Source organism: Hemicordylus capensis, chromosome 2 (assembly GCF_027244095.1).
Source record: "Hemicordylus capensis ecotype Gifberg chromosome 2, rHemCap1.1.pri, whole genome shotgun sequence".
Taxonomy (NCBI): Eukaryota; Metazoa; Chordata; class Lepidosauria; order Squamata; family Cordylidae; genus Hemicordylus; species Hemicordylus capensis.
Genome location: NC_069658.1, coordinates 85,553,347 through 85,567,523, shown reverse-complemented (window position 1 = coordinate 85,567,523; position 14,177 = coordinate 85,553,347).

The window sequence follows — 14,177 nt, the reverse complement described above, 5'->3', positions numbered from 1 at the left end:
CTATAATAAACATGAATCATTGACTGACTAAAACCAGCTGGTGTCTGTGTCCGTTTCCTGGGGCTACCTTGTTGTTGGGCCGTGCAGTGCTAAAGGACTTAGAGTAAAATAAAGAGGTCCCACAGGTGGAAAAGACAGCAGAAAACTAATTAACAAGTCATTTGAATGTGTTTAAATCTGTTCAGGTAATGAACAAAGTTTTGACGCTTCTGTCAGTCACTGAGGAAAAAGAGTGATTGATTTGACAAGTCCAGAGTTTCTAGGGATTCTGCTACTTCAGTAGCGACAAATTCCAGCTTCCCAAGAGTCTCTATTATAAAATCCCTAAGGATCACACTAATCACAGTAGCTTGTCCTATGTGCAACATTCTTGTGAGAACAAAATGTGATAACAATGCTCAGCTGCCAACTGGTTTCCTTGTGAAATCACTTAAAAAAGAAAGAAAAAGCTGTCACATCTCAAACAGTGACAAATGGAAGCATTTTGAGGAAAACTTCATCTCCTCATATCCTGGCTAATTCCCTTATAGTCAAGTGTCCATCCTTGATCTTTATTTGCGATGTTGTCTTCCTCAATAAAATGTACTTCTATAAAACAAAATATTACAATACAGTGTAAATCTGAACTGGAGCAACTTCCCTTGCTGCCTTTCAAATGATTAGAAACTATATCAGTTCACATTGATGAATGTTTCCTAATGTGTGAAAGAAGTGTATTTTCTCTTTGCCCCCATGAAAAAATATCTATACCCTAAAATTGCTCTAAATGAGGAGCAAAACCACCTTGAAATGACAAATGATAATTCTGTCTAATGACTTATTTGCAACCATTTCAAAGCATTGCAGTGACACCATGCATTGCACACAGATAATAATTAAAATAATTTAATTTCTGTTGTGTAGGTTCAGGGGAACCCACTCTTGCCAAAGTCTTAGGAACAGGGTCCATGACAGAAATGGCTGGAGAAGATGGTAGGCTGAATGGTGTAGGGGGGAAATGGCAGTTCAGTCCCCAAATAGCAGAGCAAAACCAGTTTGGTGAGAAAGCAGCAAAGCAAGAGCTCTTGAGACAGTTCTTTAGTATTGATGAACTACAAGGGTTTATTTAAAGAAAAGGTTACAAATAAATGTGAAAAAGCCTGCAGCTTATTTCAGCTTTAGCTCATGGATGAACAGAGAGACCAAAACAAACAGCCATCTCTGGAGAATAAAAAATGGAGGCTAACACTGGAAGAACAAAGAGGGGAGGAGTCCAGCACTTTTATCCATGACCCTACCCCCCCGCCAGTGGTCACTATGAGACATTGCAGCTGAGAAATGATGCTGCCAGGGTCTTAGCTCCAACAAATGGGACTGGGATATCCCTGCTAACTGGTCACAGAGGCTCCTAAACATGGAGGCTCCCCTACATTTAGCTGTGGGAGAGGCTGTATATACAAAATGTGGGTATATCATATAAAGAGTAAAAGCCAGGGGAGGCCAAGGAAACATGTATGCTTTGACTCTCTTGATCAGGGAGGAATCCAATTGCTTAGGAAGGCAAGAAATGCAGTGTGAGTAACCCCATCCCTTTGGCTGAGGCCAAAGTGGTCCCAAGTCTTGTCTCGCTACATTTTTTCAGGTCTCTATAGTCCTTCTAATCCTGTCTCCTTCAGACATTTCTGGAGAAGCACAGCCGCCACCAAAACTAGGAACCATATAGTGACTTGATAATTTGAATAGCAGTTATGTAGGCTCATATGAACCACCAGCCAGATCTGAGAGAGCACTTGAGAAAGGATCCAAGAGTCCCTACAGGTACACATGGCAGAAGAAAATAGGAATAGTGGGCATGCTGTCTTTCAAGGGACTTTGCCCACCATTACTGATCTTCTCACAGAGGAATCCGTGACAAATTTCCAGGGGACACAGCTCTCTAAAGCATAGTTGGAAACCATTAGTTTACTGTAATATTAATTTCAGTCACTTGGTTAATTTACAGGTTACAAACTATACTGGCTTTAAAAAAATCTCTTATTTATTTATTTAGCACATTTATATACCGCCCCATTCAAAAAGGTCCCTGGGCGGTTCTTACCTAATAGCCTGCTCTGTTCTACTCCCTAGTACTATGTATTAATACTACAAACAAGCTCCACTTCTCCTACTCTAGAATATAAATAGTAAAAATAGTATATTTTTAAAAAATCAAACCTTGTATGATAGCATCCATATGTAGGACATTCCAGAAACTCTAAAATCACTCAATAATATTGCTGCTGTTATTTATATTGCTTATGTTACAGGTTTGAAATCAGCAGTAAAATAAATAGCAAATTGCACGTCTCTGTAAAATGATTAACCACCTAATCCTAATCATGTTTATGCAGAAACAAGCCCCACCAAATTCAATGGGATTTGCTCCCAGATAGGTGTGTATAGGATGTAGCCCTACTCTGTCAAAAATGGAAAGCGCTTTGATTCCCACCCCCACCAGCCCGAAAGATGTTTTAACAAGAAAAGTCATCTAAAGTAAGATCACTTCTGCAGTTTATATATTTTTGCCTACCACAATTAATTGCAATACCACTGCCCTCTTCTGGATGACAGGGCAGATGACACAGGCCTAATATAGTTCTGTACAATTGATGTTGGAATATTTTTTTAATCCAAGTTCCACAGTACGTACATGGGAATATATGTCAGATATTAGAAGGAGGATAAAACTTGTGGGAAGGAGTATCTCGGTTTCTGTAGATTCGTAAAAGAATGACTGGCTTTGTTTAAGGTATTTCCAAGGCTGTGGGAATGAACTGTATTTGGTGGATTTTCATAGGAGAGGAGAGCTGGTCTTGTGGTAGAAAGCATGACTTGTCCCCTTAGCTAAGCAGCATCTGCCCTGGTTGCATATGAATGGGATACTTGATGTGTAAGCACTGTAAGTTATTTCCCTTAGGGGATGGAGCTGCTATGAGAAGAGCAGAAGGTTCCGAGTTCCCTCCCTGGCATCTCCAAGATAGGGCTGAGAGAGATTCCTGCCTGCAACCTTGGAGAAGCTGCTGCCAGTCTGTGTAGACAATACTGAGCTAGAAGGACCAATGGTCTGCCTTGGTATATGGCAGCTTCCTATGTTCCTATAGCTTGGACAACTTAATTTGTTCTTACCAAACTAATATATAGGGTGGTAAACAATGTAGAGGGAGCATTTCTGAGGGGAAAATTGATTTCAGCTTGAATATAGTTAATGTGATTTAATGCACGCAAAGGGAAGCAAGTCAACTGTGTCAAAGGCCTGCCCCTGTCTCCATACTCCGTGTGAGACCCACAGCTGGGTTCTCAGCTGAGCTGTGCTTCAGAGCTGCGGTTGGAATTACTGAGCTCATTGCACGTAGTTCTTTGAAGAAGGGCTTTTTGTAAACTGGCACTTTCGTTTTATAGAGTGAAAAATTGACATTTTCCACTGTAAAACATTGTGTTAGATTTAGGTATCAGTATTTTAAAAACTGGAAATATGTTCCTGTAACTCCCATCACTTTGCTGCCCAGCACCTGAGGTTTGGAAAGCATTTTCAAAGGCATACTATACTCATTGTAAAAGAAGAGTTCCAGACTTGGATGCCAAATTACAAAATCCAGACAAAGTTTGCTTTTACATTTAAATAAAGAAGGAATGGTGTGGAATGGCACAAAAATTCAGCCCCCTTATGGTTGGAGCCAAAGAACTGTGAGTGAAAGGGAAACAATTGCGGGCCTGCACTGCAGCTCTTCCAGAAACGCTTGCACAAGACTTCACTCAGTGGGCTGGTTTGGATCATACTTTGTCAGCTGGTCCTGCCACACACCCTAAGGACATAGCTGTGCCATGAGTGAATGTGCATTAGGATGGGATGGGGCATGTGCCTTTCCCCATCCTTGTGCATTAGGATCCATTTCTCTTATTGCATGGGAGGGGGCCCCTTCATTGGGCGGTGGTGACGAGTAATGCTTTTTGTGACACAAGCACTTTCTGACCTCCTCAAGGGCTGCACTTGTCTTCAATCCTGTGCCAGCTGCTCTCTGGTAGAATCGACATGATCTGATGATGTCACCAAGCCAGTGTGGCCACACTGGCTTGGTGAGGCAGAGCTGCCCAATACTAGAGATAACAGGCCTGTACTCACTGGGATTGGGGCAGTTCTGCTGGTGATATTGATGTGAATTTGGTTCGTTCCTGGGTCTGCCTTTTAGCCAATCAAACAGACTCAGTGGGAATCATTTAGAGGCTATTTATTGCAACTGCAGTTAGCAAGGTATTCAACGGGCTGATTGCTCTACATTGAATACGAATTGGTTATAGCTGAGGTTCTCTTTTATACAATCAACAAAATGGGTGCTGACACCCTAGACATAGTATACGTGGCAATAAAATGGTGGACTAAGTATCTAGTACGCATGCAAATGATTCATTGTTCATCTGGTGATTACTCCTTATTTGGTTAAATCCTGTTTTCTTAACTGTCAGCAAAGAACAGTGAGAACCTTGTGAGAACCAAGTTTCTTGGATACAATTTAGTGGAGAGAGATAATGACGTTGATCATGAGAGGCCATGATGTCCCTGAGCTGGGCTGGGGTTACTTTAAGTTAGAATGAGGTATTCTGGGCAAACATGGAGTTTCTTTGGTTTTCTAAATACATCAATATCATCAGGCCATGTTGGCCCAGCCAGACAGGGGCCAGCACAGAATTGGGGCTGAGTGCAGCCACTGAGGTGGCTAGAAGCATTCATGTCTCAACAGGTATTGTGAATGGTGGTGCCCGATGCAGGGGTGCAAGAATCCCCCACTCTAGGGCAGGGAGGTGGTCGGCAGTCTTTGGATACCAGCAAACCCCCTCCCCCCAGCTCAGTGGTAGCTACTTCCCTGCATAGGATGAAAAACCAATGTACACTGCAAAAATGTACATGAGAAAACACAGTGATCTGTAGTCTGACAAAATTGCACCATCAGATTCCAATTAAGCAGCAAATGCAGTAAAAAGGCTGCTTCATTTGATGCTTCAACTGCAGAATCAGGCTGCAGAGGGTGGGTTATTCTAAACAAATGTTAATACATGTAAGAGAGAAATCTGAATCGATTAAAAAAATAATGAGTAGAAATCAGCAAAAATGTACAAACTACTGTATGTTTTAGATTAATGTAGATCAGCATGTGGAATGAGTCAATAAATGTCTAATACCCCTGCTAACTGGGCAAAGAGTCACCTTTTACCGTGGTGATTCTCTTTATTTAGCAGGGGGAGAGTAACTGGCCCTATCCACCCCCAGCACAGTACTTCCAGTGACTGTTGCTGGTGTGTGTCTTATGTTTCTTTTAAGAATGTGAGCCCTTTGGGGACAGGGAGCCATCTTATTTGTTTGTTATTTCTCTTTGTAAACCGCCCTGAGCCATTTTTGGAAGGGCGGTATAGAAATTGAATTATTAATAATAATAATAATAATAATAATAATAATAATCGCTATATGCTTAACATCCCAAAAGCCTCCATCTGGAAGAGCCATAACAGTTTCACACATTACATATTTTAAAATATCTAATGTTATTTCACATGTACATATAAAAATGTAATATGTTTCTTTATCAAGATACAGTATGTGGCTTAATATGGGTGCAACATATTGGGAGTCACAAGATTAGACGTGGTTCGTACTCCAATGTATATTCAGTGGTTTTCTTCCACATATTTTGTGACACAGCCCTCAGGGACATATTTTCAGGTGGCACAGAGAACTTCCTGAGGAAGGAGAGGTCATCAAAACTGCTGCTTCCCTGCTGCAGTTTGCTGGGAGACTGCTTTCTCACTGCACCACTGCATCCTTGCTCTGTATGCCAGTACTCTGTGAATATACAGCACATATATGTCGCCAGGATACATCTATAATATGTACCAAAATAATTTAACTCTAGACATATGGCCAAACAAAAATTTGGAGCCTGATCTTTTAATGAAGATTTGGAAGCATTGACCTGCATTGCTTTGTAAGGGGGTAAATGTGAAGGCTAGGAGTCATAATCATTGTATGAAAGTGAAATTTTATTTCCTGATCAGCATGGGGCTAAGCACACTGCTGAGCTCAACTTCTGAAGCATTCTCCGTGTGTGATTCTTTAGGAAGAATATTGAAAACATAACAAACAAATGTTGCTCTGTGACACACTCGAAATAGCTATGTCTGCACCAAAGATTTAATCATCTTTAGTAACTGCAGCAAACACAAAAGACCTCCTCCTGGGTGTGAAGAGCCAAGGCCGCAGGCAAAGATACCACACCACATGCCTGCTTTCCTGAATCTTATCCCTCCTGCTTGTTTCCCATCCTCAGGCTCAGGGGACATTGTAGAGCAGGGTTTCTTAACCTTGGGCCCCCAGATGTTGTTGGACTACAACTCCCATCATCCCCAGACATGGCCTTTGTGGCTGAAGATGATGGGAGTTGTAGTCCAACAACATCTGGGGGCCCAAGGTTAAGAAACCCTGTTGTAGAGGGTTCTTTTTTTGAGTCTGTTTTTTTTATATATATATAAATCAATTTTCCAGCCTGCACTCTTGCCATCTCCACCTACGTCTTTCCTGCTGGGTTTATTTCATTTATGACTGTTTGTAATGGAATTGTATCTTATAAATGGTGTGAGCCATTTCAGGGGCATTGGTCAAACACAGGAAACAAATCAAAGAAATAAAAAGTACCAAATATTAACATCACTTCTAAGACTGTAGGATTTGAGGTGGAGAGGAAAGGAAGGATATGAAATTTAAACTGGTGGGGATTGGTAAAGTTACTTTTTTAATCTAGACAGTTAAGTAAAGGTAAAGGTAAAGTGTGCTGTCAAGTCGATTTTGACTCCTGGCGCCCACAGAGCCCTGTGGTTTTCTTTGGTATAATACAGGAGAGGTTTACCATTGCCTCCTCCCGTGCAGTATGAGATTATGCCTTTCAGCATCTTCCTATATCGCTGCTGCCCGATATAGTACCAGCGGGGATTCAAACCGGCAACCTTCTGCTTGTTAGTCAAGCATTTCCCCACTGCACAACTTAAGGTGACTGACAATTAAGTACCTGACATTACAAAATGAAAGAAAGAAAAGTGGTTGTGAAGTTGGTACATATATGATTGGTTTGAGAAACATTTGCCTGTCTTTTGCTCGGATGTCTTGCTATCCACCTAGAATGGTTTCAAGAGCCCCAACACAAGGATTAATAAAATACAGGACAAACAATAATTGTTGCGAGGAGCGGGTAAGAAAGAATCCATAGCCAGGATAATCCTGAGTGGGATGAAGAACTCAGGACGATGGGGAGCGGTGTAGGGCTCCAGAAAGATGCGGAAGTAGTGCAGAGATGCGGGGTCCCAGTGAGAAGTGGTAGTGGCACCGAAATGCCTGCTTGGAATCTGCCTTTTCCCACTGCCACCAGCCCCCAAAGCATGGTTCCCACTCACCCCAGCAGGCCCACAGCTGTCGTCCAACCCAGCTGAGCTCCACGGCATGCTCTGCTTGGCTGCATGCAGTGGTGCTTCTGGCTGGGCTGCACTTCTCTCTAGTTTGCCCAGCGGGGATGCAGCCCAGCCAGAGCTGCCGTTGCGCACAGCCAAGCAGAGAGCGCTGTGGGGTCTGGCTGCATTGAAAGGCACCTGCTGGCCTGTTCTGGCAAGCGGGAGCTGCCAGGCTTTGGTCAAGAGCCACCCATGGAGCTTACATTCAGTTATACACAGTAGGTTCAGTTGGAAGCAAATACACTGATGCTATAACCAGGTATGACTTTCCACTATTACTAAGGAAGTTGTGAAAAAATGTGTGTGTGTGTTGTAATTTCCACTAGACACCTGGTTGTGTAGATTCATACCCCCATGGTTTTTGTTGCAAATTTAAAGCCCTATCCCTCGAAACAAACTAATAATGGAAGTGGCTAAATGTCAAATTTATGTCTAGCAGGAGAAAAGTGTTTTGTTTTGTAGAATGAGAAGAGCTAACACATATGACTAGGCATTTTAAAAAGCTTAAGAGATTAAGACTCACATGTTACAATTGCTAAAGATCAGCATAGCTATATTGACGTCAAAGCAGCAACATGATCTCAAAAAGTACTATGGAGGAGGACAGACTGGAATTTTTCAAATGCCATCTTAAACAGGACAGATAGTTTGCCCTTCTGGATAATTACACAAGCTGGCCAGCTAAACTCAGAACCATTATAGGAAAGGCAACAAAGGAACAGCACTTTGGGGAAGAACATGGTTAAGACTACTTAGAGGCTGCTATCAAAAAGCAGAGAACAAATCTAAATTAATGGCTGACATCCTAATACACCACTTGTGGAAGAACGCCTTACTAGAACAAAGCTGTTGCTGCAGCAGCCTGGAGTCTGCATTCTACGGCACATCTCACTTCTTTTAAAAGGAACGTTTCTGCTATTCACCATTGCACAGCTGTGCAAATCCATTTTCGGCGTAACTATGCCATATGCATGTGCTAGTGCAACTTTGCTCCTTGCACAAGCACTTTGTTAATGAGGATGTCAGCTACTAATTATTATAAGGCTTGAAGCAACATTTATAAAAGAAGCAGTTGGGAGCTTATTCCAAGGCTAATTCCTGCCTTGCAGGGCTTTAAGAAACACAAGCATGCTGTCTTTTCAGTGAGTACTTTGATAATTATGTGTGATGTTCCCATCCTATATCCACCAATTTTGTGTGCCTCCATTCTGGTTCACTAGGGAAAGAAGAGAGAGAAATTGCCAGATATTTCGTACTACTGATATTAGGATGATTTGGGGCCACTATGCTTCTTGTCCTGTGAAGGCTCCATTAAAGCTATTGTGGCAGCAATAATCTGATAGAACAAATCCCAAAACTTGGTTGTATATTGTTGCACAATTGATATTTGGTACAGTCAGAATGAAAGTGATAGTTGCATCATTACATAACTATGAAAAAAGTTGCCACAGATTTGTGCCAGTGTATCTACATCCTAACACAGGAACCACAGGAACCTATCTTCATGCCTGCTGTGAGTGTCAGGAGAATACCAGCTATCCCACATGTTTTATAGTAACTGCTTGGCTGATGTGATCTGCTTATAGCAATTTCTCTTATGTATTTGCAACAGGGAAGAGCTGTAGTTCATTGGCAGCATTCATGTATAAAGTCCCCAGCTTCTCCAATTAAAACAAAAAACGCAGACACACAAAAGCCTCCTATAGCTAGGAAAGCCCATTGCCTAAACACTTGGAGGCGAGTCTCACAATCAGTGAGACTCGCCGGGAGGGGGTTTGTGGGGAGAGTGGGCTGCAGACGATCATTCCTGCAGCCTTGGGCAGCCGGATCAGCTGCCCACACGACTGCTGGGTCCGTCACGGAGCCAACAGGGGCTGTAGGGATCGAGGGCTGTGTGGCCCCTGGAAGTTCAAGGATGCCCCACGGGGCATCCTGGAGAGACCCCTGAGCTCGGGAGGCTGTTTGGGGGTCTCCTCGTGTGTTGCAACGGCATGGAGCCACGCTGCAGCAATACATGATCAAATAAATGGGTTTAGCTGAGTGCTCGCTCTACTAACCTTGTTTAACAGGAGGAGTACTTTAGTGGGTTACCCGCTTTGGAACCACCGGGCTCGCTTGCAAGCCCAGTGGTTCCCACGAGGAATGGAAAGCGAGCTGCACTTCCTTAGCCCTCTTTCCAGTGATTGTGAGAATACCCTCTTGGTGTATAAGTACTCAACCTACACACTACTAAGAATAGATGAACTAACCATCTGACTTGGTATAAGGCTGTTGCATTTGTGAAGGACTGCATTGCACATATTTGAACACTGTTTTAAATGAGGAATCCTTTTGGCCCCACAAGTAATGCCCAAGGGGAAAGATAACACAAACCATAAATTTGGCTTAAGATGCATTACCATCCAGCTACAATATTAAAAATGGCTGCTTCTTGCCAAGAGAACAGATAAGACTGCTGCACTAGCAGATTGTTAAGGTTCCAAGTATAGCTCAGGGTGCTGTTATCAATACCCCATATAATCTGAGCCAAGTATAGATTAGTTGCTGTCAGTTGTCCTTGGAAAATGGAGCCATAGTTGCATTGTACAGCACATATTTTGCATGCAGATGGCCCCAGATTCAATTCAGAATGAAATGATCAACAGCTCATTTCTCAATTGCCAGGAGACTTGCATAGAGGAGGATACCTTAACAACTGCTTCCCAGAGACAGCTGCTGCCCTGTGGTGAGAGCCTGTGTAGCTGCTGTCTGCTGTTGTCAGCCCCCTAACGTGTGGGGCTGTGGCTGATGCCCTGTGGGTGAGTCTGTGCAGGATCGGGGCCAAAGGGAGTGAGTCAGCAGTTCTTGAGGACCAGCTACCCAGATTAGCCATCTTTCTGGGCTTATAAAAGGGCTGCTGCCTTGTGGTGGCTGGGTCACCACCAAAGGGGCGACAACAAAGGAGGTCACCTCTTTGGGGGAACCACTTCGTGGGGTGGGGTGGGGTGGGGTGGGGTGGGGTGGGGTGAGGGCCAGACAGTATTTTTGTTGCTTCTGTTGTTTTTTTAGGTCCTAGTTGTGGGGTAGCTATTCTGGTGGTGGTGGGAAATAGAAGAAGTAAAGTTGGCAGGTCAGCAAGTCATTACAGGGGAAGGGAAGTCAGAAATCTATTAGCTGTTTCCTTTTCTGGCTGTCCTGCCAGCTCTTTCATCTTGGGGAACAGTGCCAACCTCCCACGGACCCTCACCTTGTTCCTCTGTAATGCCAGTTCTGTCCAAAATAAGTCAGAAACCACTCATGATTTGATTCTGGATGAAGGGGCAGACCTGGTGTGTATTACAGAGACTTGGTCGGGGGAGGCTGGTGGCCCAGTCTGGTCCCAGCTTCTTCCTCCAGGGTATTCTGTTGAGGAGCGGGTGCGGGGACGTGGGTGGGGAGGTGGAGTAGCTGTGGTCTATAAGAATAACTTCTCCCTGACCAGGATCCCTGTGGAAGTGTCTGACTATATTGAATGTGTGTACCTAAGTTTGGGGACCAGGGGTAGACTGGGACTTCTCTTGGTGTACCAATTGCCCTGCTGCCCAATGGAGTTCCTAACTGAGCTGATGGACTTGGCCTCAGGTTTGGCGTTGGAGTCCCCCAGGCTTGTGGTGCTGGAGGACTTCAAGGTCCACTTTGGGACCAATTTGTCTGAGCAGCTCAGGACTTCATAGTGGCTATGACAACTGGGTCTCAGGACGGACACATATTGCAGGTCACACGCTTGATATGGTCTTTCACTCTGATCAGGATGTGTTCCGTGGGTGGGACTCCTGTGATTTCCCCATTGTCATGGACGGATCACCATCTGGTTAAGGTTGGACTCACAGTCACACCCCACCTTCGCAGGGGTGAGGGGCCCATTAGAATGGTCCACCTGAGAAGGTAATTGGATCCAATAGGGTTCCAAGAAGCCTTGGAGGGATTTAGTGTTGGCTCTGCCAGTGATCCTGTTGATGCCCTGGTGGAGAACTGGAATAGCAAGCTCACCAGGGCAGTAGACATGATCGCACCTAAGCATCCTCTCCGAGCTACTTCAAAATTTGCCCCTTGGTATACAGAAGAACTACTTGGGCTGAAGCAGCAAGGTAGACAACTGGAGTGCAAGTGGAGGAAGTCTTGACTCGAATCCGACAGATTACAATATAGAGCACATTTGAAGATCTATGCTCTGGCAATACGGGTGGCAAAGAAGCTATTCTTTTCAGCCCGTATTGTGTCCACAAGTTCACTTCCAGCGGAGTTGTTCAGGGTTGTGAGAGGGCTAGTAAGTGCCCCTCCTCCCTTTAATTGGAATTTGGAACCATCTATCAACCCAAATCTTTTCCTCCATGTCAACATCATCAGGAGAAGGCATAACCTCCCTAAATGCCTGCCCGGAAGCTAGATTGATTGATTGATTGATCGCCTGCCTGGTGGCAGTGATGGGCTGGATGAGAGGTAACAAGCTGAGGCTGAATCCAGATAAGGAGGAGGTACTTATTGTGTGGGATTGGAATTTAGGAGCTGATTTTGATCTGCTAGTTCTGGATGGGGTCACACTTCCCCAGAAGGAACAGGTACACAGTCTGGGGGTGCTTCTAGACACAAAACTTTCCCTGGTGTCCCAGATTGAGGCAATGGCCAGAGGTGCCTTTTATCAGCTTCAGCTGGTACTCCAGCTGTGTCCATTTCTTGAGATAAATGACCTCAGAACAGTAGTACATTTGTTGGACATCTCAGACTTGACTACTGCAATGAGCTCTATGTGGGGCTGCCTTTGTATGTAGTCCAGAAACTGCAATTGGTCCAAAATGTGGCAGACAGGTTGGTCTCGGAGACCATATCACTCCTATCTTAAAAGATACACTGGTTGCTGATAAGTTTCCAGGCAAAATACAAGGGTCTAGTTATAACTTATAAAGCCCTAAACAGCTCAGGCCCTGGGTATTTAAGAGATCATCTTCACTATGAACCACATCGCCCACTGAGACCATCTGGAGTGGGTCGCAGAGAACTTGTGTTTTGGGTGGTATACAAATATGTTAAATAAATAAACAAACAGCTGGGAACAATCACTCTCATAGATAGATAGATAGATAGATACACATACATTCATACATACACCAATGTGTTTTGAAAAGAATTTCTCTCAAGGAATGTTTTCTACTTGATTGCCTGAAAGAGTGGTCTTAGACAGTCAAGTAGAAACATTCCTTGAGATTCTTTTCAAAACGCATTGGAATAAATATAGTTTGTCAGCTGCTTTTGCACAGGTTCACTCCCTCCCATCTCCAGGTAGGGCTTGGAAAGGACCAGTCTGAAACCCTGAGAGCAGTGGGTCACATATTGCACAGAAATCCAGAGGGCTGGGAGAGGCACATGCACTACATGTGAGCCTCTCTAGTCTACGCTGCTTGCATGTGTGTCAAGTGTGTCATCACAGTTGTAACACTACTCCCATCATTCCCGCCAGGCACTGCAGCTTTGTTATGCTTTTCCAAAGGAAGCCTGCTTGATTCTGATCCTGCAGTCTTCACAAGACAGCTGAAGACCTTTTTAATCATTCAGGCATTTGGTAATTAACACATTGGGTCACCGTCATCTTGACTTCAGCCGATTTACTTTGTACTCATAGTTTTAAGCTGTTTCATATTACATCTACATTTTATTTTACTGAACTTTGACCACTGTGTTTATTGTTGTAGGGAAGAAAGGGAGTTAATAAAATCAACATATTTAACTGTAATTCTCTTGAGTGAACATTAAAGAACATTTTAAAAATGTGGAAGAGGCTACAAGAAGATGGGAAGGAAAAGTTCAAGAATCCACTTTCTCCTCCCACCTCCAACACCCCCAAAACCCAAAACAAAACACAGGACAACTTTTGATCTGGGGAAAAATATATATTCATACCAGGGTGCATCGGGAATCAGTTACAAAAATGCCTCTTTCCTCTAGTGTGAAAAGTAGAGACATTTTGAATGAAAGACATTCCTTTATTGTACCCATCTCTATGGTGCCTTTCTGATAGTTCCAGTTAGACTGCAATGTGATTGATTAGGTCTTAAGGATATTCTGCCTTGCAGATACTTCTATAAAAGGAGCCATTACCTGCTTTTGTAAATCCCTCACATATAGTATTTCCAATGCATGCTGAGAGAGAATGTGATGGTTTTTGTTTAGGAGGTTATAGGGAAATGCAAGGTTTTCTCTCTCCCCCGCATCAAATAAATAAACCTCTTTTGAGAACAATGAAGTTGTACACATGATCTCTTTTCTTGGAACCCAAGAATGCTGGCAGGGGGCAGACATTTACTCCTGCGCCCTCCCTCTCCCCGATTGCAGCTGAAGCCCTGCCCGCCATGCTGTGCTCACAGATGAGTGCCGCTGTGGCAAGTAGGGTAGCAGCATGGAGGCTGGGGGAAGGACATCTAGCCTCCAGAAAGCCCATAATGCACTGTGCTGCTTGTGTGGTGCATTGAAGGTATTGCATTGGTGCACTGAAGGTATCTAGAGGCCGGGGTGCTCCTTCGCCAGCCTCTGTGTTAGCTGCCAGATGACCGGGGAGTGATGTAAGAGGGTGCACACGCCTGAGGAAAATTTCTGGGCTACTTGGCACCAGGATTGGCCTTGATCCAGGCACTTCACATGAGCAGCCCTATCCCGCTATG